The 26925-nt window shown below is 43.1% G+C and overlaps 1 long non-coding RNA gene across 1 annotated transcript; it reads right to left on the reverse strand.

Moving 5' to 3' along the window:
* Positions 1 to 4226: 4226 nt before the first annotated feature.
* LOC116065512 lies at positions 4227 to 24325 on the reverse strand. Its single transcript, XR_004108741.1, has 5 exons — positions 24315 to 24325; positions 23500 to 23504; positions 22655 to 22665; positions 21762 to 21769; positions 4227 to 4421 (listed from the first exon to the last, which is right to left on the reverse strand). It is a non-coding gene; the product is annotated as an uncharacterized LOC116065512 (long non-coding RNA).
* Between the last annotated feature and the right edge of the window lie 2600 nt (positions 24326 to 26925).

Raw genomic sequence — 26925 nt, forward strand, 5'->3', positions numbered from 1 at the left:
GTAAGGGGCTAGGGAATGCATTATGTCAATGACGGGTACTTACAAAGATAGTGAAACGCACTTGTGTGTGTGTGTGTCCAACCCCAACCCCTCCCCCCAACCCAAAGTTGAAACTAAACCTACGCCCTTGTACTAAACCACTATTAGTTTCTATAATAGTTGTCACAAAGTTCTGCACATACTGTACGTACTCAGAAGTGAAGTCAGAACACACTTGCTTTCACTTCTTAGAGCTCAGGATTGCAGTTACTATCTGGCTTCCTCCTGAACTGCTTTGTATTTGTGTCGTGAAAAGTGCTAAACAAATTAAGATTCCTAATCTTTTTAGTCACCCTTTATATCTCATTAGCAAACACAGCTGGACAGGGAGATCCCCGTCACAGCAGAAGTCTTATCACCAAATCCTTTATTTCCTTACCCACCAGCTTTAAATACCTACTTTTCATGAACATTTACCAAAAAAAAAAAAAGATTAATTGATAAGTTAATTCAATTCAATTCAATTTTATTTATAGTATCAAATCATAAGAGTTATCTCGAGACACTTTACAGATAGAGTAGGTCTAGACCACGCTCTATAATTTACGGAGACCCAACAATTCCAGTAATTCCCCCAAGAGCGAGCATTTAGTACAACAGTGGCGAGGAAAAACTCCCTTTTAGTCAACACGTTTTTGTTTATTAACAATTTTGTTAATAATTTCAGTCATTTGTCAAGCAAAACTGCCAAACATTCCGGCTCTAGCTTCTTTCAAATGTAAGGATTTGCTGCTTTTCTTAAATAAAAATAATACATTTTATTGATATAGCGCTTTACATGGAACTCAAAGACACTCTACAGTAAAACCAGCACGTTTCGCACATTAAAAACAGAAGCTGCAATAAAAACCAACACATAAAACAAGCATATTAAAAGCAACTGAAGCGATAAAACCGGTAACTAATGGAGGATAATATGTGACACTATTGTAGGTGGAGGGCTAATCTGAAGAGGTGTGTTTTGATGGGTGATCTGAATGTGACATTGGGAGTTTTATGCCATGTTTCCAACCAAATGTATGCACATTTCCACTGATGTGACATTGCTGGGATACTGGCAGAACGAGGGGGGTAAATTACGTAAGGTCAGGGCTGGACTTGGGCCTTTCTCTAAACAGGAAGCTGCCTCATTGTGCCTCGAAAGGAGTGGGATATCCTTGAGAAAAAACACAGATGAAGTCACTGGTAGGAATTGACACAGAGGGGAAGCTGTTACGATAGAGTGACGTGCAACACACATGCACATAATTAACTACTTACTCATATCCACCTAAGATTTGTTCACAGTAGGAAATGTAGACATGTCATTTTATCAAAGGGCAACTTGTTTTTTTTTCAACCTGGAGCCAATTTTTCATGTAACTGATGGGAACAACAATCTTTGAAATTGGTCCAGTATTGAGCAAGAAACAAGCTACAATATCAATTATTGGGCAATTGCGCACTTTCAATTTCCATCCATTAAAAGTTCTGTTTTTGCCACCGACAGACTCAGATTATTATTCTAAGTGTCTGACAACATTATGGAAAGGATCCCTACAGAGATAGACCTTTTAGTTAAAGAGTAAGATCCTTTTAGTTTAACATCAAACAGCCCCGAAATCACCATCACCAAACTCCACCAGACTCCATTTAAATAATCAGTAAATTTACTGCCGGTTACAGCGTTGTTGCTCAATACTGGACCAATTTCAAAGATTTTTGTCCCCATCAATCACTAATGCGTCCGGTAAACTCGCCGTAGCCAACCTGTCGTGAGCAAATGTGACGTCATGGGAGCGCCGTAACTGTTTATACTCCCGCGTGGTGATTGCGACACTAGTTGCAGTCTTCTCCTGATCAGAGGTGGCGCTAATGAGGAAAGGCTACAGACGTTGCTATTTCTACAGACTAAAAGAACAAGAAAAAGGTAAACAACGGCAGAACTGGCAGCAGCATTGACGTCAATGCTTCGATTTGATTGGATAACCTACTTGGTGGGATCAAGCCTTTCATTCACCATAAAAGATCTCATCTTAACCCAGTAAGTTAAAAGAGAGACTTGCAGTCACTCTGAGAGTCCTGGCATCCGGTCGCCCTCAAACTCATCCATGCTTCCGGTTTCCGCTTTGTCGTGCGCCGCTGAAAAAAATAGAGCGGTGTCGCACACTCAAAATCCTGGCGCGCCAGCGAGATCTACGTCATTTTGACGTCACATTGGCGAGCGACAGGGCGGCTGCGGCGACTGTAAAAAGGCCTTTAGACACCAATGCATGCGAAAATAGGGTCCAAATGACCCTTTAAGAGACTGTTCTTCCCTGGTGGTCTTCACTTTTGTTTTGAAATAGTTATTTTCTTGAACAGAATTGTTCTTATTTTAGCTCCAACAGCTTCTCTCGCCACACCTGCCTGTCTGGGATCGTCCCCTTTAAGTGTCGGCCTGGTGCATGGTCGAGCTTTGCTCCCTGACTCATCTTGTTGCCTGAGGCCCACCCAAGTGATAACCAGGGCTGAACTGCTTCTCTCTCTCTCTCTCTTCTTTTTTTTGCGAGCCCTGTTAGCCGAGTGGCAGTTAACCCCCTGCAGTGACACTGTGACAAGCTCTCAGCGTGCTGCCTCTGATTAGTTAACACACAAAGACATGACAGCAGGAACTCTCTGCTCTGTCTTTTCTTTTCTTCCCACAGTGGGGATCTGCTCCGTCACTGCTTCTTTCCCTCAGGCCACAACTCAACTTTTTCAAACAGAGCGGCCAGTCGGGACCCACCCAGTCCTCTCACAGCCTGGGGGGGTAGAGAGAGGGGGGGTTCAGTAGTCAGTATGTTCTGTCCGACACTCCTGGCTCTGGGTGAATTTTCCTGTGACGTTAATGCGCTTGCAGAAAGGAAGTCAAGTCAGTCCTGCTTTTGTCGTGACAGCCTGCTTTACCGTTACTGCAGCTTGTGTTGTCTCCTTGACTTGTCTGGCTGTTTATCAGTGTTTTAAGCCCCCAACGTCTCCTTCCAGGCAGCGCTGCCTGGAAGGCACTAGGATTAGGCAATAGTTATGGTTATTGTTATGGTTATGGTTATGGTTGGGGTTAGGTGCCTTGAAGTCAACAGTCGCAGCGCAGCCTTGAAGGAGACCTTGGGGGCTTAAAACACCATCGAGCTGTCTGGCTGCTGTTTGTCACTGTTTGACTGATGAGCTTTTTGAGTAAATAATCCTAACGTTTCCTTTCTTTTTGGGACAGGGAGTCACAGATCATGTACCCCTTCTTCCCATGTTGCTACTTTAGAGAAAACAAAATGTTTTACATACAATAATAAAAGGCCTGTCTGGGGGCAATTCACACACTGAAAACACCTCTTTGGTACCTGTTGCATTTCTCTGCTCTGAGGTGTTACAGTAGGCCCATATGATGCAAAATCACACCTCAAAATGAGATTCTCACCTCTCGCTAACAGTCGAGAACATTACATACGGCCTCTCTGTGTAATGTTATTTCACAAGGACAATAGAAAGAAGTCACACCTTTGTAATCAGTTGGTAATGCTTTTGTTTTTGGGACTTTTGAATATAGAGTCAGCGTGTGCTTTGAGTCAGATACAACAGATACGCTGGCTGCTCTGTAGAGTTTACACTGGGGAAGGCTTGGAGAAGAAACATTTGGGATGAGGTGTTGACCGTAAATTAGCAGTCACATAGGCGTGTGGTCATTTCTCACTTGGAAAGTGTTGAGTTTGATGTCTTGACCGTGACAATCATGACTTTTGTCTTTGTCTTATACCCCTCTCCAACTGGCCAAAAAAAAACCCATATCAGAAATATATTTATTGCCAGGTAAGTAGCACATAAACAATAAATACAGAAACAAATAACACATACATACAGTACATACTGTACATACTCTCAAACACCCTCTAACATCTCGCTTTTGTCTGCAGTGGGAAAGGTTACAATCAGCATTCAGGTAGATACGCTAACGTTCTCCCCTTTTCCGTCGTGGTACTGTGACGTGCCGCCTCCGTCGGTAACTTGTGTCATCTCGACAACTTGCGTTCGTCTCTGCATTTAGTAATTTTAAAATGATTTAATTTATATTCAGTGTGTATTGGCCAATCAGATTTGTCTTGAAGCGACTGCGATTCAGCCTACGCATAGCATCCACACACACTCATAGCCACACACAACGATGAATGAGTTTCTACTATATCTCTCAGCGCTACTTAGCAATGTCTCAACAGAGAGTTTTGGATTTTTTTCAATAGCCCAACAAGCAGTAATATGTTGGGGTATAGTTTGTATGCACCGTCAGCTCAGCTGTACTTCATGGAGGGGAGGGGCGAGTGAGTTTTTAAAAGGAGACAGAGGTAGAGTGGTCTGCAGAATACAGAGCCTGTGTAACATAGTATCTTTAGACTCTACGTGGACCGTGGACCTCTCACCCCAGCACCCCCTGCAGAAAATATCTTCTCGCACCAAAATAAAAGTTGCCACCACTGCAACATTTTCTCTGGCCTGATGCAAGCTAAGATATCCAGGGAATGTGCAGCAGAGTTTGCAGTTTTGTGCGCTGTAGCAGGAAAAGTTAACGCCTGTTTTCTGGCGCTTTCGTGACGTTGAGCGTTACACGAGAGAGAAAAAAACAAACGGGCATACTCATGTTTAAAGAACCTGCAAATACGCGCAAACTTAGGTGGGAAAAGGGTATTGGTGTGAGAGAGGGGGATCGACAGGGATTAGGAAAAATGCTGCACCAGAGCCCCTTTAGAAAAAGAGGAAAACACAGGGACTCTAATGTAGTGTTCAGTACTGTTGTGGCTGCCAGAGATTTATGGGAATCCTAGAAATAGCTCGCCTTTTGTTGCTCTGCTGCCACACTGTTTCATGTGCAGCTGTGCCGAGCAGCCACCTCACTCTGAGCTCCTAATAAGGGGAAATGGGAAGAACATACGTTAATGTTGGATATGTTTCTTTTCCATTGCTGTGTGTGGTGGAATTTACAGAAACGCCATGTTGTGGTATGATGAGACTAAAGGGAAAGTTTAGACAACATGAGGTTAGTCATAGGTCACAGGTCAGGGGACGAGAATATTTGGCCAATCTCTAATAACCGGTTCATGTATAATTATGTTCATCTCTACAGATTCAGGGAATCTAGGCAGCTGTATGATAAGGGAATGTTTTGTCTCCTTTTGGAGGTCGGTGGGCCTGCCACACTTTTGGATACTTCCCAGAGAGAGATTGGCTAAACTAGGCTTTCGCATCTGTGTTTTAGGGGCCTGCAATATGTTTACCTTGAAGGTTCAGCTAAATGTAACGCGTCCAGGGTGAGTTTAAATACACCTTCAGGAAGACAGGAACTTCAGAGATTTTGGACGGCACTGCACAATAACACGCCGTCTTTAAACTGTACCTAAGCTTAATTGTCTCCTCAATTGAGTGTTCATTAAATGTTTCTGTGTAAATCATTAAAGTCTCCCAAACCTTCTTCACATACAGTATGTGAAATGAGTTGTGCTGCTCCGGAGTTTTGCCTTAACAGTGTGTGCATTTACACCATGTGTTCTGGCATTTTTTAGCACACTGCTATCCTCAGCTTAGCCTGGTCCTACCAGACTCTGGTCCATTAGCCTGGTCCTACCAGACTCTGGTACACTAGCCTGGTCCTACCAGACTCTGGTACACTAGCCTGGTCCTACCAGACTCTGGTTCATTAGCCTGGTCCTACCAGACTCTGGTTCATTAGCCTGGTCCTACCAGACTCTGGTACATTAGCCTGGTCCTACCAGACTCTGGTTCACTAGCCTGGTCCTACCAGACTCTGGCCCACTAGCCTGGTCCTACCAGACTCTGGTCCATTAGCCTGGTCCTACCAGACTCTGGTACACTAGCCTGGTCCTACCAGACTCTGGTACACTAGCCTGGTCCTACCAGACTCCGGTACACTAGCCTGGTCCTACCAGACTCCGGTATATTAGCCTGGTCCTACCAGACTCTGGTTCATTAGCCTGGTCCTACCATTAGCCTGGTCCTACCAGACTCTGGTTCATTAGCCTGGTCCTACCAGACTCTGGTTCACTAGCCTGGTCCTACCAGACTCTGGTTCACTAGCCTGGTCCTACCAGACTCTGGTTCATTAGCCTGGTCCTACCAGACTCTAGTACATTAGCCTGGTCCTACCAGACTCTGGTTCACTAGCCTGGTCCTACCAGACTCTGGTTCACTAGCCTGGTCCTACCAGACTCTGGTTCACTAGCCTGGTCCTACCAGACTCTGGTTCATTAGCCTGGTCCTACCAGACTCTAGTACATTAGCCTGGTCCTACCAGACTCTGGTTCACTAGCCTGGTCCTACCAGACTCTGGTTCACTAGCCTGGTCCTACCAGACTCTGGTTCACTAGCCTGGTCCTACCAGACTCTGGTTCATTAGCCTGGTCCTACCAGACTCTAGTACATTAGCCTGGTCCTACCAGACTCTGGTTCACTAGCCTGGTCCTACCAGACTCTGGCCCACTAGCCTGGTCCTACCAGACTCTGGCCCACTAGCCTGGTCCTACCAGACTCTGGTCCATTTCATTGGTCCAGAGAGTCTGGCCACTCTCCGTTGACAAGTGTTAACTTCCTTGAAGGCGGGTACTCTGTTGAAGTTTAAAACTGTTGGATCTGCCCAGAGCCACTCTGGATCTGCCATAACCAATCGCTAACGTTTGGTCGTGACGTCGGCTTAGCATCGCTAGCATTAGCCTTAGCCAACTCCTTCACCACTAACGGAGCGAGCTGGAAAATCAAACTGTTCCCGAACCCCGTGGGGAGGAGGGCCAAAACATCATGGCCACCAACACAACTCAGCAAAGATTGTTCTTGGTCAGGCTTTAACTTCTGGATATTCGGCAGCGTTGCCACAACGGACCGAATGGCTTCGCTCGCATCTTTCTCCGCCGCAATTACGGAACTACAACTCAAACTAGCGCACGACCTCGACGTCATCGTTCTCAGCCACTCCCTCTGTTCTCTGATTGGACTGGTAAAGATTGGCCGGAGAAAACCCGCGAATATACCGCAAACCCAGACGTAGTACTGAAGGAAAATGAAAATTGAGTGGAAGTACGTATGAGGGCGGAGCCAGGCTATTCTCAGCCTAATTCACAAAGACAAGTCCTTTTGCCTATTTTGCCTGAAGTAGAAAGCATTGTGCAGAGGTGAAATGCCGACCATCTCATTCAACCATTTCAAAAACTGAGGAAATGGTCGTGACATGGGTCTGACGTAGGTATCAGTGGTCATGAATGACGAACCAATCAAATACAGTAGATCTGCTCCTATATGTACTTTGGAGTTCAACACTTTTAGCTGGAAGTGTTGAAAGCGTGTGTTCTCATTTACAGCAGAGATTATACTTTTTACGCACACTCCTGGAGAGCCGGTTACCTCCAGGATCTGTGCTAAGCTATGCTAGTGGTGGGGGCGTCAGACAGAGTTACAACACGCACGGAGATGAGAAGGGTATGTATGGACTTATCTAACTCTGGGGGATACGGGGAATAAGACAAAGTCCCAATAAGTCGGCGTGTTCCTTCTCTGCTGCAGCCCAACTAAAAGAAAAAAAAAGTGGTGTGGACACGAAAAAATGCTTCCAATTGAAATACATTAATTTAAAAAAAAAAAACGTGCTGAGCGTCACAGAAAAAAATGGGGAAAACTTGTCCGTGTGCACGAATCAATAGATTAAATTACGTTACTATTTCATGAAGTGCCGTGAGACTGGGTTGCGCTTTCTGTACCGGACTCTCCCCCTGTAGTCTCCGGTCTCCAGCTGCTCTGTATGCATGTTTGTTGTCCCTTTCTTTTCTTATCCAACAATCACAATCAAAGCATTCAAATTCCGATCACATTGAAACTTCCAACCCAAGCACGGGCACAGCACTGTTTGCTCCGCCATTTCTTTTGCTCCTCATTTAATAGTTTTTTTCTATATCATGCAAACGCATGTAAATCTTTATTTTTATTTTTATTTTTTTTAAAACAACAAGACATTTACATACAGTTTGCTTTATGTAGTGGTTCTGTGGAACGGGGAGAAATTCTTTCACCGGAGCTGACCGCCTAAAAGTCTCTGATCCAGGCCTCGTGTTTCTACAAGAAAAACACACTTGAAGATTTTTGTTTGTGTCAAAGCCAGACAGCCTTTACAGAGAGCTTTTGCACACTAGTATGCACTCATTTATTATCCGGATTTAAACAAAGATGTTTTTTTAATTATTGATTTATTTTAAATCTGCTCCTGAGTAGATATTTTTTTATAAGAATCAGGAGGCGGACGGGAACGGCTTTGTTGGTCGAAGTTTCTAAAGTCAGTGGAGTTTTTCTTTTGGTACAAATAAACACAGGAAGAGGCTGCTATTTGTAGCCATTTTGATTAGGCTTAAACCGAGTATATGTGGATGTAAGTTGTGTCTATATGCAAACATAAACATCCTCATTTCCCATGTAAACCTCTCGCCAGTTCTCACTCTCAAGCTGGGGCAGTTTCTTTGTCTGAGCTCCGACTCCGGCCTTAGCTTGCAGATAAATGATTGTTTAGTCATTTTCTGCGTATTCATGACTTTGTCTCAGCTTAACTTACAGCTGTGTTTATTAGAATCCGCAATGGCGTCACTGAAAATGAATCCCTGCTAGTTTTACAGAGCCGTGTTTTAGGTTGACCACCAAGCTCTCTTGGCCTGCAAAAAGAGGAAATCATCGTTTGTTATGAAAGGAAGATAGCTCAGTTAGCGTTGTTGGCACTAAGTGCTCTATCTCATTAGTCATGAAGCCACTGGTTCTTCCGTTCCAGTTTTAAGTTAATTGCTTTAGTCAGATTCACTGGCATAACACATTGTTCTGTGTTTTATTTTTGTTTGTGGTGACTCTTCGTGAGGCCCTCAGGAGCTTTTCTTTTCTTTAAAGGACTAGATCAATACCATCTGGCCGTTAAAGGAATACTGTAGTTTGATATTTTTTGGGAAATTTGCTCATCTGCTTTCTTGCCGAGAGTTAGATGAGAAAATTGATACTACTGAAGCTACAGCCAGCAGCAGCTTAGCTTTAGCATAAAGTCAGGAAACAGCTAGCCTGGCTCTGTCCAATGGTAACAAAATCCACCTACCAGCGCCTCTAAAACTCACTAATTAACACATTACATCTCGTTTGTATCATGGCAACAGCCACCTGTTGGTTTCTGTTGGCCACCAGGCTGGGGTGGGAGTGGCTTGCCTTGCGTCATGGAGCTGACAAAGAGGACGTGAAGCAGAGGGAGCGGGGCTAAGGCTGTTTTTCGGTGAGACTGACTGACAGATCCAGACAGCGAGTCAGTGAAGGAGGATACATTTCTGATTTGTCTCAATACTTTCCCACCAAGTTGTATTAATGTCATATCCGTGTCTTTGAATGTTTACAAATGTAGAGTGTCGATGCTGTTTGACAACGCAACGAGGAGCGGGCTGGCCCGAACAACGGAGGAGGAAGCGGTGCCTGGAGTCGATGACAACGGTAAGCCTTTTCCTTATCCTTTACCTACATCCTGGCGGATTAGCATGTAGCTCCTGAAACTTCAAATACACAAATAAAAGCCAAACGCTGTTGAGTTTCATAGACACGAAGCCATAATAATTGTGTTTTCCACAGGGTTGTGGTTGTGCTGTGATGTTTGTTTAATCCGTACAAAAACCTGGTGTAAAAACGACAAATTGTATATTATTTCTTGGACAGGCAGAGTGACTTTGTCTGTCTCCCAGTCTACGCTGTCAACGACAAGGTGAGTACACGATGTCGACGAAATGCTAAGCTAAGCTAACCGACCGTTTGTTGCTTCTTATTTACAGTACAGACATAAGAGTGGTATTGACCTTCTTATTTTGACAAGAAACATAATAAACATCTTTATTTCGGGCTAGCTGTTTCCTCCTGTTTCCAGTCTTTATGCTAAGCTAAGATAAGCTAATTATATCCTGGCTGCAGCTTCATAGCACACAGACATTGGAATGGTATTAATCTTCTCATCGAACTCCCCGCCAGGAAGCAAATAAGCATTTATTTTTTTTAAATGTCAAACTGTTACTTTTAAGGTCCAGTGTGTAACGTGTTTAGTTGTTCATTATCAAAATCTGTGTTGCCCGCTCACAAACTCATGAATATTTACCACCACTATCAATTCCAAGTATTCCTTTTGGCTTGCAATTTTACATTTGCATACGCATGAACTGGAGTAGACGCTCCATATTCATGCTCCATCTTGAAATACGTTAGCCGGTAAGGGACATACAGGACATACTGCTCCACCTTTCACATTTTCTCTGTCACATGATAAACTCACAGCTGCTGCTAATGCTGCTAACGGGTATCGTAGCTTCCCGGCCCCGGCAAGTTTGAAGAAGGAAACATGGAGGACCACACGTATTCAAAATCCAAATTTCAGGAACAGGAGTCTTCTTCTTCTTCGCCCAGAAAAAGAAAAAGGAGATTGAAAAGAGCAAGAGACCGTCTTTTTGAAGTGTGAAGGTTACCGTAGCTGTAATACGTACTTTGAACTGCGTGGCGCAAGAGAGTTGATTGATATATGATCTCAACGCTAGATGGGAGAAATTCCTACACACTGGACCTTTAAATTCAAGGTATATTCATGCTTCCGTGTTTTGTCATGCATATATTTGAATAAATAAGCTCAGAAAACAAACTTCAACGCAATATTTAGCAAATCACAGTGCATCAGTGATGACAGCTACGGACCTCTTTTCTTCTACAAACCATGGAGGCTTTGTTTAGCTCCGTGTTTGGTTCAGTTTTTTAGACGTTTTGTTCTCACTGTATCCACATTCCTACGTTTTAACATTTCACCTTTCACCCCTTACCCTCTCCCCGTCCTACATGCGCTGGTAAACCCCAGAAAAAGGCACCAGGTCAACCTCGATAAAGAGGCATTCTTTCCTAATAGGCTTCCTCTGTGAGAGTTAAAACTCCAGTTGTGGTGATTTTCATGTTTTAAAGGATAACATCATCATGATGTCATCTATGTCGGTTACCAAACCAAACTGCATGTCAAAAATGCATCATGGTCAGTCTTTTCCTTGTTCCTGAAAGAGTTGACATGGAGATGTTTCCTTAGTGACAAAATCCTCCACACAGACTGTCATTTACAATTCGTTGGCTGCCATGCAGTGGTCACTGACAGGCCAGCTTTAATAATTTTTCCACATTAGCTGTTAGGGGGGTGAGATGTGAATGGGCAGTTTTATGAAAGCTTGTTTTGTTCATACAGAAGTGGTTTGGGGATGAGTTCATCTTGGAGGACAGAATGGAAGAAAGAGCAAAAGAGCATTCCCACTTCGGGGAAGGGAAAGGGGGAGAGGAGGGTGGGCGTGGGCGGGATGTGTAACGGGGGTGAGTCATGAGAATTAGTAACCGGCCTCTGTGAGATTTATTCAAACTTCTGCAATTACCAACATGCCAACAACCCACCAGCTCTTTCGGTAGGGTCTCAGATTCTCGGAAGAACTCCCCTCACTTCCACATTCATCAAAGGGGGAATAAAATCATTAACAGCTTCTTTTGTGTGATGATGATGTTGGGGAAGTTGCTCATCTCTTTCTGGGACTGATCCTTAGTCTTTATCTGGGTTTCACGTACCTCGTAATACAAGTTAGAAATGATCAAACATGGGATGTACGATGCTGAAGATGCCCTGTACGTCTTGTGTTGTTTAAAAGAACTGTGGTTCACAACCTGTTTGGTCTGAGGTACGCCCACTGCCCTGTCAGATGAACTCACGTAGCCTAACCCTTCACCAATTCCCAATGTATGTTCCAAATGTAATGTATTTCATGATTGTTGGACTGACAATATTTAGGTTGGTTTGGTCAGCAATCGTAGCCTACTACTGTAGTTTCAACCGTTTATCCAGTTTTTAGCTAACTATTTCAATTGTTTATCCGTTACTTTTAGCTAACTATTTCAACTGTTTATCCAGTTTTTAGCTAACTATTTCAACTGTTTATCCGTTACTTTTAGCTAACTATTTCAATTGTTTATCCGTTACTTTTAGCTAACTATTTCAACTGTTTATCCAGTTTTTAGCTAACTATTTCAATTGTTTATCCGTTACTTTTAGTTAACAATTTCAACTGTTTATCCGTTACTTTTAGCTAACTATTTCAACTGTTTATCCAGTTTTTAGCTAACTATTTCAACTGTTTAATCCATTTCATTTAGCTAACTATTTCAACTGTTTAATCCATTACTTTTAGCTAACTATTTCAACTGTTTAATCCATTACATTTAGCTAACTATTTCAACTGTTTAATTCATTACTTTTAGCTAACTATTTCAACTGTTTAATCCAGTACTTTTTTATCTTACTATTTCAACCATATATCTATTACTTTTAGAAAATCATTTGAACTGTTTTAGCTAACTATTTCTACTGTTTAATCAGAACTTTTAGCTTTTTATTCTGCAATGTATTCATTAATTTTAGCTAACTACCTGTTTAAACTTCTGTGCTCGCTTGCCAACTAATTTCACACACTCTTAATATACACATAACTTCAACATGTAGTGTTCACATGTTACAGCTGATATATTCTTTTGATTAAAACATAATTTATTTATTTTTCAAATTAGTTGAGCTTCTTCACAATCATTCCAAGTACCCCCTGGCTAAAGTACAAGTACCCCTGGTTGGGAAGCACTGTATTAAAACACCAAAACCACATTTGTTGGGCTTTATATGCAGCTTTTCCCAGGACAAAGTCATAAATGACTTCCACCAGGGTGTTAGTCAGTGAATTACAGCCTGCATGGCTGTATATAAAGGAAGCCAGGCAGCAAACAGGTAGGGGCAGAATAGTAATACAATAGCCAATCGAATATGTATTCAGGAAATGTCGCAGATATCAGCCAGAGAGAAGGATTATAAATGGAGTCTATCACTGCCATAGCAAATGAGGTAATAGTGATTTTAGTGTACTTAGCATGGCGGCTAAAAATACCCTCTTACAGCACTCCATTGTCTCAGTTCAATAGCTGTACCTTTCAGCAAACACCGGCCAATCGCCACACACACACACACACACACACACACACACACACACACACACACACACACACACACATTCCTTCACGAAACGATTGTATAAGCATTTCACCTCCCATGAAAATAAAGTTGTATATTTCACAGACCAGACTCGAGAGGCCAACTTCCTATGAGGAAGGCTTGCGTGAAAATGAATTAACGTGAATCTGTCACCATTATCATTGAAAACTGTTTTATGTGCTGTGCATGAACACAAAGTTTGACAGGCATGTCAGGGCTTGTCTGTATGATGATACTTATTTTTTGGCTCTATTTTCCTGATACTATGGTGAAATCAGTTCCCGTGGGCTTTTAACGACTTATTTTGGGGTTACTTAGAACTCCACAAAATACAAAAAAACACAGATAATGCAAGCTGCATTCGACTGCTTTAATATTCTTGGTAATTGCATTACATTATATTTGTTTCTTTGGTGTTGTTTGCCGAATGAAAGCGATGTATTATATATGATGGGGATATTATGAGCCTCTTTACACATCTGTTCAATTACAGAGTAGACAGATAAACAACATTTGTACTGCTACATGAAAATCCTTTGGTGTAGTGAAGCACATTTTGACTTGCCAAACACCAAAAAGACCTCCCAAGACGACGTAATGCGTAATGAAACAAGCAAAAAAATGGTACAAATTCATTACAGACACCATAAAGTCCGACATCTTTCCCTCGTGCGGGTCTCTCTGCTCATATTCGAGTCACATTTTGTGAATTAAATATAATGTGTACATTGTTACATAGTGGTTCCAAAAAAAGCTGAGCAGAAACCCTTCATTACGAGCGTGCTCTGTGAGTGTGGTGTGGGCCCAGGCAGGGGGAAACCAGCAAGCTGTTTGGCTCAGCCAGACCATCACAGAGGCCCGGCTGGATATGTTTCACTGATCCTATACTTAACTGAAACCAAAAGTATTGTTAGCCCCTCTCTGGTTTCATGTGTGTCTGTCATAAAAGAGGAGAAAGAGAGGGAAAGCTGGCCTAATGGGAGGCTCTGGATGGATTTAAAATGTCCTTCGAAGCATCACTTTGAAGCCTGTGAAGTGTGTGTAATCAGTCCACTCACTCTAATAAGGAAAAGATAAGGATGCTTTTTTAATTACGGGGTTGTAGTTGGGGTTCTCTCTCTGTGGTTGCTTGCTGCTGCACCCTTATGTTTTCAACAGGTCTTTGAGGTCCTTGGATCATTCTGATTTATGGTTGTACGTAGGATCTACGCAGAGCCTACGTAAGAGGCCTACGCCGTTGTGAGGTTTTATACTTGTGCTCTTTTGTGTGTGCGTCGGTCTAGCGTACTTCTTTCAGATAATAGCAGAGCCGGTATGTGTGTGTGTGTGGTGGGGAATGCTTGGTAGAGCGAGTGAGAGAGTGACAGGGATTAGCTTCGTAGTAAGTACCGACTCTGGTGGTGGAGACGGAGAAGTGTCTCCCCTGTGCGTTCTGACCACATTCGGGAAAGCTGTAGCAGGAAAAGTTAACCCTCTCCTTGATTTCATGTTGTTTATGGAGAAGGAGGACCAGGAAATGAGTAGGAGGGAAATGTGACGCTACCAAGACAAGGCCGAGCAGACCATTCACAGTTGTTGTGGTCTGCGTCGCAAAGCTACATTCACACCAGGTCTGTATCTACACATAACTACGTTCGTACCTACGGCATAGATTTAACAAAGAACCATAAATTGGGCATTATTGGCTGTTCCCCGTACAAAACATGGCACCGGATTGTGGAATGCTTTGCCTCAGGATTTAAGAGCGGCAGCCTCTGCTTATATTTAAAAAAAACAAACAGCTAAAGATGCATCTTTTTAGTCAGGTGTTCGATTAGAGTTACAAAGATTGCAGGGACACATGTTGCAGTGTGAGACTGACCTTCGGACTCAGGGAGAGTCAGTGGAAGACGATTGTGTTTCTGATTTGTTGTGACATTTTCCCCACCAAGTTGTGTTAATGTTATGTCCGCGTCTTTGAGTGATTGTGGTTGTGCCGTGACACTATGAATGTTTATGTTCCCCGCCTTTGTGAATTTTTGGGTTCTATTTCATCCTTACTGACAGAGGCAACATTGCCTCTGGCGGTCATCCAGGATTCATAGAACCGTAGTTACATTTGTAACTTTAGATTTATTGTGATTTTTTAATGGGAATCAATGGGTTTTCATGTATTAATTTATTTGGCATGTGAAGCACTTTTTTGACTCTGTCTGTGATAAGTTCTATATAAATAAACTTAACTTTACTTCTCTCTGGTTACAGGGTTTTGGATCATTTTGTGTGTTTTGTTACATAGACTCTCCCCGTCCTATGTCATTTCCTGTGGCTGAAGCAAGAAATGTGTATGAAGGCAATACAATAACCTGGTGTACATAACCAGCAGAACAGATCGTTTGTCTTTGGCACTCGCAGCGCTGATAAACCCATTGCTACAGGAAGTGAATTGCTTAACGTTTTGTAGGTTCTTGTGTTTTTATTGGCTGACATATGGCCAACCTCTGGAACCTATTAAAACCAGCTCAGCCTGGCGCGCACACACACACACACACACACACGATCATAAAGTGTGAATGCTCACACGATCACACATACTGTATACACATACCAAAACACAGCATGTGTCACCATGTGAAAGCTGAGTTATTGAACTTGTCCGCAGGCTGCACGCTCGCTTCATACTCGTGGGTGATTTAGGTGTAGGAACAGGCATGCATCTGCAGAAAGATAAAAACTACAGCGCCCTGATGTTATAGGAAATTACTGAGCCTTTTATTTTAAAAATGAAACCATTTGTGAACCGTTTCTGAAGAGTAAAAACTCAGGCAGACAGGGTAAGGGATTGTAAAGTCTTAAGAGACGGACTAACTCATTGTCGTTTGGATGAGCAAAAATAACAAGTGTTGAGCACGATCGCACTAAAAGTACGCCGTTTATTGAAGGTGCTCACATTTTTGGTTAACAGTGAACTGAACGATTCGGGCTGTGACTTATGAACTTCAACAGGAACTTCTTCCTTCACTCTCGCAACAGTTAACGACATTCACACACTGTGTTTTGCTGCAACCAAAGATTGGGAGGTTCTATTGGAATTAACATGTTGATATATGCTGGCTCTATACACGCTAAAAGTATTAATTATTTCAATGGAGTCTGTGAATTTTGGGGGAAATTGTTGGGTCTTTGTGAGAGAGTGTGGTACTCTATCTGTAAAGTGGGTTTGACACTATAAATAAAATGTAATTGAGTTTGGTGATGGTGATTTCGGGGCTGTTTGATGTTAAACTAAAAGGATCTTACTCTTTAACTAAAAGGTCTATCTCTGTAGGGATCCATCCCATAATGTTGTCAGACACTTAGAATAATAATCTGAGTCTGTCAGCGGCAAAAAAACAGAACTTTTAGTGGACAGAAACTGAAAACAGGGCTACATTGCAGCCTCGTTTTTGGCTGCCAGTTACGGCATCCTCGCTCAATACTGGACCAATTTTAAAGTTTTTTTGTTCACTTTTGTCACTTTGATACCAATGCACAGGAAAATAAGGTTGAAAAATACCAAAATTACCCTTTTAAATGCTAATGTGACCAGCTCTTTCACCTTCAAACTGACTAAAAATGTACAAAATAGTAGTTTCATGACTATTTTTGAAATTGCAGCAACAATAGCTCCAGTACTGCCGTACTGACAGATGCTCCATACTGCTGTACACCTGCAGGGCGTTGGCTGTGTTGGAAACCGTTCCCTATCTTGGAAATAATGCACTATATAGTGTGTTCGCCATTTTGTAGTGGTGTTCGAATTATCCGTGGTTAATTTTATTCCCTATATAGTCCACTATAAAATACCCACAATGCACAACTAATTTGAGTGTACATAGGATGTACCCTACATTTCACCCCCATATACCACAATGCAATGCAGTCGTGTTTTGCCGGAGGAAAATAAGAAGCAGCTGCCCCCACGAAAACTGAAAAGGAAAAATGGAGCAGGCTTTCATTTCTAAACAGTGGAAATGAAATAACATGCAACATATATAATATACAACCTTTAATATCCTCCTGAGTGCTCGGTTTGTTTCAGGGATGTATTAGAAGTATTTTTGTTTCCGTTTGTGTACATGATGCTGGGCGCGCCCGCCTCCGTCACACAAATAACCGGCGATTCTACTGACGCAACGATATTTTCAGTGAGTGTCCGAAATCTCGTTTGGTCGTTCCCTATATAGTTCATTATTTAACCCTCCTTGCTGAGGACTTGTATTGAAAATCTCCCCCACTATGTAAAACAGTGATGTTTAAATTCCTCATCCTGTTCCTGGTGCAGCAGGACCGAATGCACCGAGGTCAAGACGAAAATTTGCTACGTCAAATGCGGCTGTTTGAACTCTACATGCCATGGCTTATATTTAGGAGATCTGAACGTGATCTGTTTGCACTTTTGTAAATCTAAACAAATGTAACATATGTGAAAAGATGAATATTATTTCACACTACAGATGTTTTGGTCTCAGAACTTGCCTTGGGTCAAATTTGACAAATTTTTTTTTTTAGATTTTTTTTGACAGTGGATAGACATGAAAGGGGGAGAGAGATGGGGGATGACACGCAGCAAAGGGCTGCAGGTCAGATTCGAACCCGCACCGCTGCAGGACTCAGCCTACATGGGGCGAACGCTCTTACTGGGTGAGCTAGAGGCCGCCCCAAATTTGACCCATTTTCTAAAAGTTTCTCTATCAGAAATGTGGGTTTCTATCAACCAAAATGTCCCAAAAAATAACGTGGATGGTTCCATACAACGCTCTTTACAAGTAAAATAGATGACCAGTTCACTACTTTCTTTGAATTTGGGTGTTTTATTCAATTTTATAGCATTTGAAAAAAAAATTGATAAAAGAACGTTGAAAAAAAGTGACAAAAATGACGGAAAAAGCTTAAAAAACGTAGGGGGGAAAAACAACATAAACGTCAAAAAAGCGCAGAAGAAAAGTGACCAAAACATCGGGAAAAGGGGAAAATAAATACTTGGGAAAAAGTGACAAAAATGTCAGAAAAAGCAGCAGAATGTTTTTTAAAATTTGGACCGAGAAAGACAAAAAGTTGCATAGTGGGCGGGAGGACAACAAGAGGGTTAATAAACTCTATAGAGGGAATAGTGAGTGAGTGAATGAGGGAACGGTTTCAAACACAGCTCTGGTCATCAGACTGACTGCTGGCCTGTCACTCTCTGATGTGTGGTTTCCAGCAGCAGGTATGAAACAGTTGTGGGACTCCAGTTGCTGTGAATGACGGCATGTTCTGTGACTCTGGGCGGTATAACGGTGACAGGACCCAGCACATGGCGACCAGGGGACCCCAGCACCCTGCTGTCGTGAGTTCTGGCTGTGTTACTGTTGGCTGTGAAGTTATGTGAGGAATTCCACTGTAAAACCTCACCAGGAGACAAGGAGTATATTCTTTCCAGCCCTTTTTTTTTTTTACCCTTGGGGGCTGAGTAACCGTAGCCCTGCATGAGAAAGCTTGCAGCTACGCACCTCGGCCTCCGCTCTCGGTTCCCAGAGAGCCGAAACTCTCCAAAACAACCACCTCATCTGGACACTTTCACAGGGAAGAATCACTGCTCCGAGCTATCAGATTGCGTGACATTTTTTTGTTGATATTCTTTCTCTGATTAGTCTCATCCTCGTATTGTTTATTATGACGAGCTGTGTCACTTCTGGAGAAGGTAAATTACTTGAACACATGGTTGCTGTTACTAATATCATGATTATCCTTGTGAGATTCCAGTCTCTTTAGTCTGATCTTCTTTGGAAACGCCTCCAGTGTTCTCGTCTTGTATCAATTGAAGCCAACTATCCCTCCCTCAATCCCTTTCTCACTGTCCTCACTGTGAGTCACATGTTTATGCATGTCTCTCTCGCCAGTTTTAGGCCGATGCCTCACTTCGCTTAATCGCTATAAACAGATCACTGCTGCGTTCGAGTCGAATGAGGTTTAAAGATCAGATGTAGGGGGCTTTCTTTGTTTAAATACGAGGTTTCGTTGGGAAGATTTTGAGGGTTAGATGATTGAGCAGAGCAGGAAGGATGGGGGAGCCGGTTCTGTTTGGATAACCGCGGCTCCAGCCAGCTCACTCATGTGTGTGTTGTTAAGATTTAAGTATTGTGGTGGAGAACAGAAAGCGCCTGGACGGCACATGTAGCGTCCTTCGGAGAGAACTGGCCCACTCTGTTGAGGCACGAAATGTTGTCTTCGAAGTAGGCAGGTCATCGGTCATCATTCTCCCAAGACTGTGTCCCACACACACACACACGTTCCCCAGTGAGCTCATCCTCTACATCCATCTCTATAAATATTTGAACGACTAACTTTATTTGCTCCTAGGAATATATTAACCTGTCACAGGACTCGGTATCTGTGGTAGGAAATGAGCAGCCTGGTAATTAATGTCTTACACTGCGGCTTGTCAAAGGAGTCATTAAATCTATAAATCAGTGTGCCGGAGCGACTGATGATATTGTAGATAAGAGAGGGATCCTTCTCGGCTTCTCTCGGGCCAGTTGTGAATGTATTCAGTTCAGCTTGTTTAAAGCATAAGTTTGGATCCAAATACAGTTCTCACGGGATCTAGTGATCATGTCCCGGGAGTGTTTTAATGCAAACCACGATCTTTTTCACAAACTTAACTAGTCGTTTTTGATGCCTAAACTTAAAGGTGCAGTAGGTAACTGGGGTAACTTATAAAACTTACTTTCTGTCATATCTGCTGAAACTGACCCTATGTTCCAGTAGAACAACATGAAGCAGGTCATTTAAAAAGAAATCCAGCTCCTCTGGCTCCACCTACAGCCTGGAGAGAGATTTACAAAAATCCACAGCTCTCTGTTCAGATGCACCAATCAGGGCCAGGGGGGGTGTCTAACTGCGTGTCAATCACTGCTCAGGCACACGCATTTCATAGCGTCCTCCCCTCCCCTTCAGGCCCAGACACACAGACCAGATGGCCGACCCTCAGCAGAAAAGACAGTCGGACTGATCAGTCTCCCCGAGTTGGTCCAAAAAGTTCCTCAGAACACCGAAGAGACGAGACGTAATACGTCTCCATAACAGCAGGCGGCGCTAATCTGTATTGTTGCCCAAAAATGAAAACCGGCAGCTGATTGGACGAACACGTCACGTGGGTCTGGTTTCTCCGGAAATACAAAGCCAGACTGTCATGGCGGCTCGTTCAGAATACGATCTCATATTGGACTAAAATAGTTCACCGAAACGTGTTTCTGAAAACATTTGAAGAGAGAAATAGGCCGTGCAGTTGCTGAATCTGTCTTCATTTCAGATCGACAAAGGTCAGTTTAAAAGATTTTCATCAGATTTTGAGAGACTCTAGTCACGCTCATCCCGCTCCCCGTTTCCTGGTTAGCTCTCCACCAATCAGATGGGTCATTTGAGTCTGACTGCCGGCAGTGCCCGCCCCCCCGATTATACATGTCAAATCAGCCAGAATGAAGGCCGACGGCCCCTCGGACGGACGACGGCACGGAACACACCGAACAGACTCGAGTCACCGACTTCGCCAGATTGTCCAACGGCCGATTATCGGCTCGGTGTGTAGTAGGCTTTCCCCGTGCACGAGCTGCAGCTAGGTTTCCTCCCCTTCCCCCCTCTTCACACGCGCTCTTTCGTGCACAGCTCTCCCTTGTGGGGGGAGGGGCTTAGGAGACCGTTTTGGGCTTTAGCAGAAAGGGATGGAGGGACTGAGAAGTTGTCGATGTTCAAATTTTTTGGCTAAGTCCTGGATCTTCACAACCCTACCTACAGCACCTTTAACTGTCATCGCCGCATGGCGCTCAGTGCTCAGAAACCTGACAAGATGGATTTTTGTGTGATATGATTCTCGCATGATCTTGTAATATCGCGAGAATCCAGCTGCTGTGCAGAGAAGCAGTTTGATGCACCAGAAAGAACATTTAAATCTCTTGGCTGGAGAAAAGCCATGAACTCGTCTGGCGAGGGAGTGTTGTGAGGAAGCAGCGAACCCTCTGCCCTCAGACCTGAGCAACATTTTGGGAGGTTTGCAAGCCGTGACACAGGGCATTTCCTCAGTGAACTGTGGCAGAGAGTCTGAGGGTGGCCCGATTCTGTTGTTTGTGGTTTCACACTTTGCTTCTCTGTGTATTTCTGTAAATGGAAGGAAACAGACAAAAAACACACACCCACTCACCACAAGTTAGCCAAAGGTTGGCAGAAAAAAAAGTGCCTCTTTTTTCGTGTGACATATTCACACATTTAAATCCACTTGTGAAACTTTTTTCTGAAAATTTACCTAGGAAATACAACGACAAAATATTCACACATTCCCACGAGACACCATATTGTATGACTAACTGTTATGACAATCTCATTTCTCTTTGTCATCGTTTCCTTCACCGTTGGACACGATTGAGCGGCTCCACAAGTGAGGCAGGGGTCTCAAAGAGAGGGGAAGAAGACTTTCAGAATGCTTTTGACTCACTGGGAATTTTAATGACCACACACACACACACGCACACACACACACACACACACAAATAGACACACACAAATAGACACACATGCGCACTGGCTTGCATGCCCATACTTTGTTGTCTCAGATGTTAATTGCCACTGAGTCACAAACCTGTGTCACTGCCGGAGCGGTGAGCAAAGACAAAAGCACTGTGACAAATATTGGGCTGAATTGTCTAATGGCAGGGCACGCCTGTGAAATGAAAAGGCCGAGAGCGATGTGAACCAGGCCTCTGGCGCAAAACAAAGAGAGGATTTGTTTTGTTTTTCAGACTTCCAATTTGTCTTTGTGCCAATGAAAAGGGAGAGGATTTGGATGAAGGGTGAAATATGTGCACTGTGCAGCAGCTGTGTGCAGAATCTTTTTAACCACCGACCACTATCAGCATGTAGCCTCTGTGTGGTGTGAGGTGGGAATCCACAGGTGCACGTCGTGTAGCACTAACCTATGCTTTCACATGCTGGACCACAGAGCAAAAAAAAAAAAAAGAACAGGTAGAAAGACACTAGTCAGTAGAGACACAGGCCGGCAGAGTTCTCTCAGCGAATAAGTCAGGCTTTATTTTATGAATTAGCTCTATAGCGTTAAACCTATAGTGTCTCGGATTGCCAGACCTATCTCCACAGCGCTGTGGAGTAAGGTCTGACTACACCACAGATGCGTTCTGGGATAGGAGGGAAAAAAAACGCTCTGGGTTGTTTTGAATTTCTTTAAACCAATCACAATCGTCTTGGGCGACGCTAAGCTCCGGATGCAGCGACGGTGGCTCAGGAAGGAACTTGTTCTGGTGGAACATTTGCACCCCGCAAAAGAAAACGCCACATACAATATTAAATGAAGTTAACTGTTGACACAATACAGTAACGTGAGCTATTTAAATTAGCTCACTAACCGGTCCCAAAATGTCCCAGTTAGAGAGTAAATGCAGTAAACATATTCTTTGTAAATTTTTTTGTTGATATTCTTTCTCTGATTAGTCTCATCCTCGTGTTGTTTATTATGACGAGCTGTGTCACTTCTGGAGAAGGTAATTTACTTGAACACATGGTTGCTGTTACTAATATCATGATTATCCTTGTGAGATTCCAGTCTCTTTAGTCTGATCTTCTTTGGAAACGCCTCCAGTGTTCTCGTCTTGTACCAATTGAAGCCAACTATCCCTCCCTCAATCCCTTTCCCATTGTCCTCACCGTGAGTCACATGTTTATGCATGTCTCTCTCGCCAGTTTTAGGCCGATGCCTCACTTCGCTTAATCGCTATAAATAGATCACTGCTGCGTTCGAGTCGAATGAGGTTTAAAGATCAGATGGTGGGGGCTTTCTTTGTTTAAATACGAGGTTCGTAAATCTTTACAATCATTCTCCGAAAGAACCAAGCAGGCCTGCCTTGTTGCAAGATCCAAATGTTCTTCAAAACTTGAGATTTTCAGCGTGGCGCCTGCTAGCTCGAAGTCTGATGTTGTTTCCCGTAGCGATGGGATTTCGAGAACGCCAACACAGAGAGAGAGGAAGGTGAGGGATGAAGCCAGTTATAGTGCGTAGTTTCTGTCTCCCCCATGAGGAATTCTAAATAATGACAACAAAATTGTCTGCGCGTCCACATGATACAAGTCTCCCGTCATCCCCCACCCCCACCCCCTCCTCCACGCAGTTGCCAGTAACCAAGGAGGACAGTATGACCACATAACTCCTGTTTTAGCTGAGCTTCATTGGTTGCCAGTGAAATTCAGAATACATTTTAAAGTTTTACTTTTTGTTTTTAAAGCACTCCATGGTCAAGCCCCTCCGTATATTTCCGATCTCCTGTCCACTTACTCTGCGGCCAGGTCACTCAGGTCCACAACCCAACAGCTCCTTGTCGTCCCCCAGACACTCCTAAAAACCAGAGGGGACCGAGCCTTTTCTGTAGTAGCCCCCAAACTCTGGAATTCCCTCCCACCTCATATCAAATCCTGTAACACAATTGCCATTTTTAAGTCAAACCTGAAGACGCACTTTTACTCTCTTGCTTTTAATTCCTTTTGTTCTGTTGTTGTTTTATTCTATGCTATATTATTTGACTTTACCTGTGCCTTATTATATTCATGGAGTCTTGTACACTTGATTATGTATTTTCAAGGCATACTGTTTCTGCCTTCCCTGCTCTACCTGTAAAGCACTTTGGGTCAACTGTTCGTTTAAATGTGCTATACAAATTAAATGACTTGACTTGACAAATGATGGATTCTTCAGAAGAGCTCATTATCTTCACACCAGTTTCTGCGTGGGAAAGTCACAATCTTCTGAACATAGTCATACTGAGAGATCCAGAGAGAGTTGTGTGGAGCTGATGACGGACGTTCATTAATGTCAAAAAGTTACGCACTAAAGCTTTAAAATAATGCATGTGTGTGTATCCTGCATGTAAGAAATGATATAAGTGTATACGTTTTTTCTGCAAGTTGTAGCCACTGGCTCACTAATAATAAATTCAACTCGACAGAGCGCTTCTGAGCTTTTCTGGGTGGGGCAGGTGTTTTCACACCACAAAACACATTTACATCACACTTCAGCCTGCACTTGTGTTCCTCGCTCGGGCTCATGTAAATGTATGAATGCATTTTGCAGCTATATAAGACACGAGAGAAAGAAACACAAGAATGTGTTTCCAGATAACACAGATACAGTTTTCCAGATACATTTCTGAGGTACTGGTGAATAAGATGTTGAAGTTTTACAAAATAAAACCCTTTTTTTGTTTAGCAATGTCATGATTTTGTCATGAGTTTGCATGTGGGTAAAACTAAATAACTACGAGCTGTGAGAACTTTTTCAAAAGTAAAAAACAACCATCTTTCCCTCAGGGCTTCTGTATTTCTTAGATAAGCCGATATCAGCAGGTTGTATGAGCAGAATGTATATGTGTGAGGGTCACCAAACACTCAGCTTCAGTAAAAGTTTCCTGTTATTTCTCCCATTTGATGTATTTCCTCTATGCCCGTCATGTTTGAGATTTTTCCCATGAAAACCCGTTTCCTGTTGCAGACAACAGTGAACACACTGCATGTTCTTATTAAGCTGTTTTGACTCCAAAAACGGTGACTCCATCCTTGATGTCGTTTCACTTGAAATCGACATAAAGTGTCGTAACATCACCCAACAAGAGTAGTTAATATACTGCACATGGATGGAAGTTAGACTTCATCTTAAGACACAAATGAGAACCAGCCATAATGTGGATTTTTAATTGAGTGTGATTATTTTACTTAATGTCCATAAAGATGGGAGAGAGAGAGAGAGAGAGAGAGAGGGAGAGGGAGAGAGAGAGAGAGAGAGACATAGAGAGAGAGAGACAAGAGAGAGAGAGAGACAAGAGAGAGAGAGAGCGAGAGAGAGAGAGACATAGAGAGGGAGAGAGAGAGAGAGAGAGAGAGGGAGAGAGAGAGAGAGAGAGACAAGAGAGAGAGAGAGAGAGAGACATAGAGAGAGAGAGACAAGAGAGAGAGAGGGAGAGGGAGAGAGAGAGAGAGACATAGAGAGAGAGAGACAAGAGAGAGAGAGAGCGAGAGAGAGAGAGACATAGAGAGAGAGGGAGGGAGAGAGAGAGAGACAAGAGAGAGAGAGAGAGAGACATAGAGAGAGAGAGACAGAGAGAGAGAGAGAGAGTGAGAGAGACATAGAGAGAGAGAGACAGAGAGAGAGAATTCAGCTCTTGAAGAAAATACTTGAACCAAATAGTTTCAAAATGAGATAAACCTAACAATAGAAAGAACAGGGGAACAAAAAAGAACTTTTTTTTTTTTTTTTTTTGGGGGGGGGGATGAGGGGAAACAGCCTACAAGTTTACAAGAAGCAGAATGAAGCAAGAAGCTAAGACAAGCTAACACGGCTAGTTAGTTAGGCAGTTAAGTGGCTCATAAGGTGCTGACACATGTCGTCCGTCCGAACCGTCGGCCTTCATTTGGGCCGACCTGACTTGTTGCGTCGGAGGGCGGGCAGTCGGACTCAATAACCAATCTGATTGGTGGAGTGCTAACCTGGAAACGATGAGCAGGATGAGTGACGAACGCCTCTCAAAATCTGACAACAATCTTTTAAACTGACCTTTGTCGATCTGAAATGAAGACAGATTCAGCAACTGCACGGCCTATTTCTCTCTTCAAATGTTTTTCAGAAACACGTTTCAGTGAACCTTCCTCCACAGCGCTGCAGAGGAGGGTCTGGCTAGTCCACACAGCATTCTGGGATGGGAGAAAAACATGCTCTGGTTTATTGTCATTTCTTTAAACCAATCACAATCGTCTTGGGTGGCGCTAAGCATCGTACGGAGCAACGGTGCCGCTGCAAAATACTTGTTTTTGTGGAACGTGTACGTTCAGATGTTGTTTTAGTCGTGCAACAGAAAGCTCAGACTGGACAGATAGTCTAGCTAGCTGTCTGGATTTACCCTGCAGAGATCTGAGGAGCAGTTAACCATAGTCCTCACAAATCCACCGGAGGTTAGAATTACAACACAATCACCGTAATTTCGTAGATATCATACGAATTGTTGTGCATAGAGGTTTTCGTACGATGTCATACGAACGCGTTCATGACATGACAGTGCGATGATCCATGGGCGTTACGTACCGGACTGTTTATTGACTGGAAACAGTTCTCCCCAGGTTGTCTGGCAACTTCTCCGAAACGAGACGTATGGATTAGTGAGCTTTAAAGGTGACGGTAGACTGATTTCCGTCTTTAAAATATAAAAATCATCAAACATGTCAGTCATAACAGGCAGAAACACGTTGACAGAACTCTGCCCACTCCCACACACTGTACAATGAACACAAACACAAATTTTCTTTTCTCCTTTTTTTTTTCTCTCCCAAAGGATGCTGTAAGGTCATAACCTTTCAGTCCAAGCTGTCTCACAGTGTAACAGAAAATGGCAGATATGGCAACCTTTTCCATTGCATACCGTGACATTTAATAAAAGGCACCTAGACATGCACAGTGCTTGAACCTTTTTCATATCTCTCTCTCTCTCTCTCTCTCTCAATTTTCGCTTTATTTTCCTAACGAAGTAAAAGTATAAAATTGAAAAAAGCTTTAAAAAAACTCGCCCTCTTGTCACAGGGTCTGTCATTTTCACAGCGGGAGCCTCCGTGTCTGTTTTCTATGTGTGGGAGATTTCCCACATTGAAGCTTTGAGCGAGGTTTTTTCCTGGCCCTGCATGTCTGTCTCCTGAAGGAACAGACATGTTTACAGCATTCTGACAGAAAACCGTATCAACGTTTGGGGGCATTTACA

The sequence above is a fragment of the Sander lucioperca genome, chromosome 21 (assembly GCF_008315115.2).
Source record: "Sander lucioperca isolate FBNREF2018 chromosome 21, SLUC_FBN_1.2, whole genome shotgun sequence".
Lineage (NCBI taxonomy): Eukaryota > Metazoa > Chordata > Actinopteri > Perciformes > Percidae > Sander > Sander lucioperca.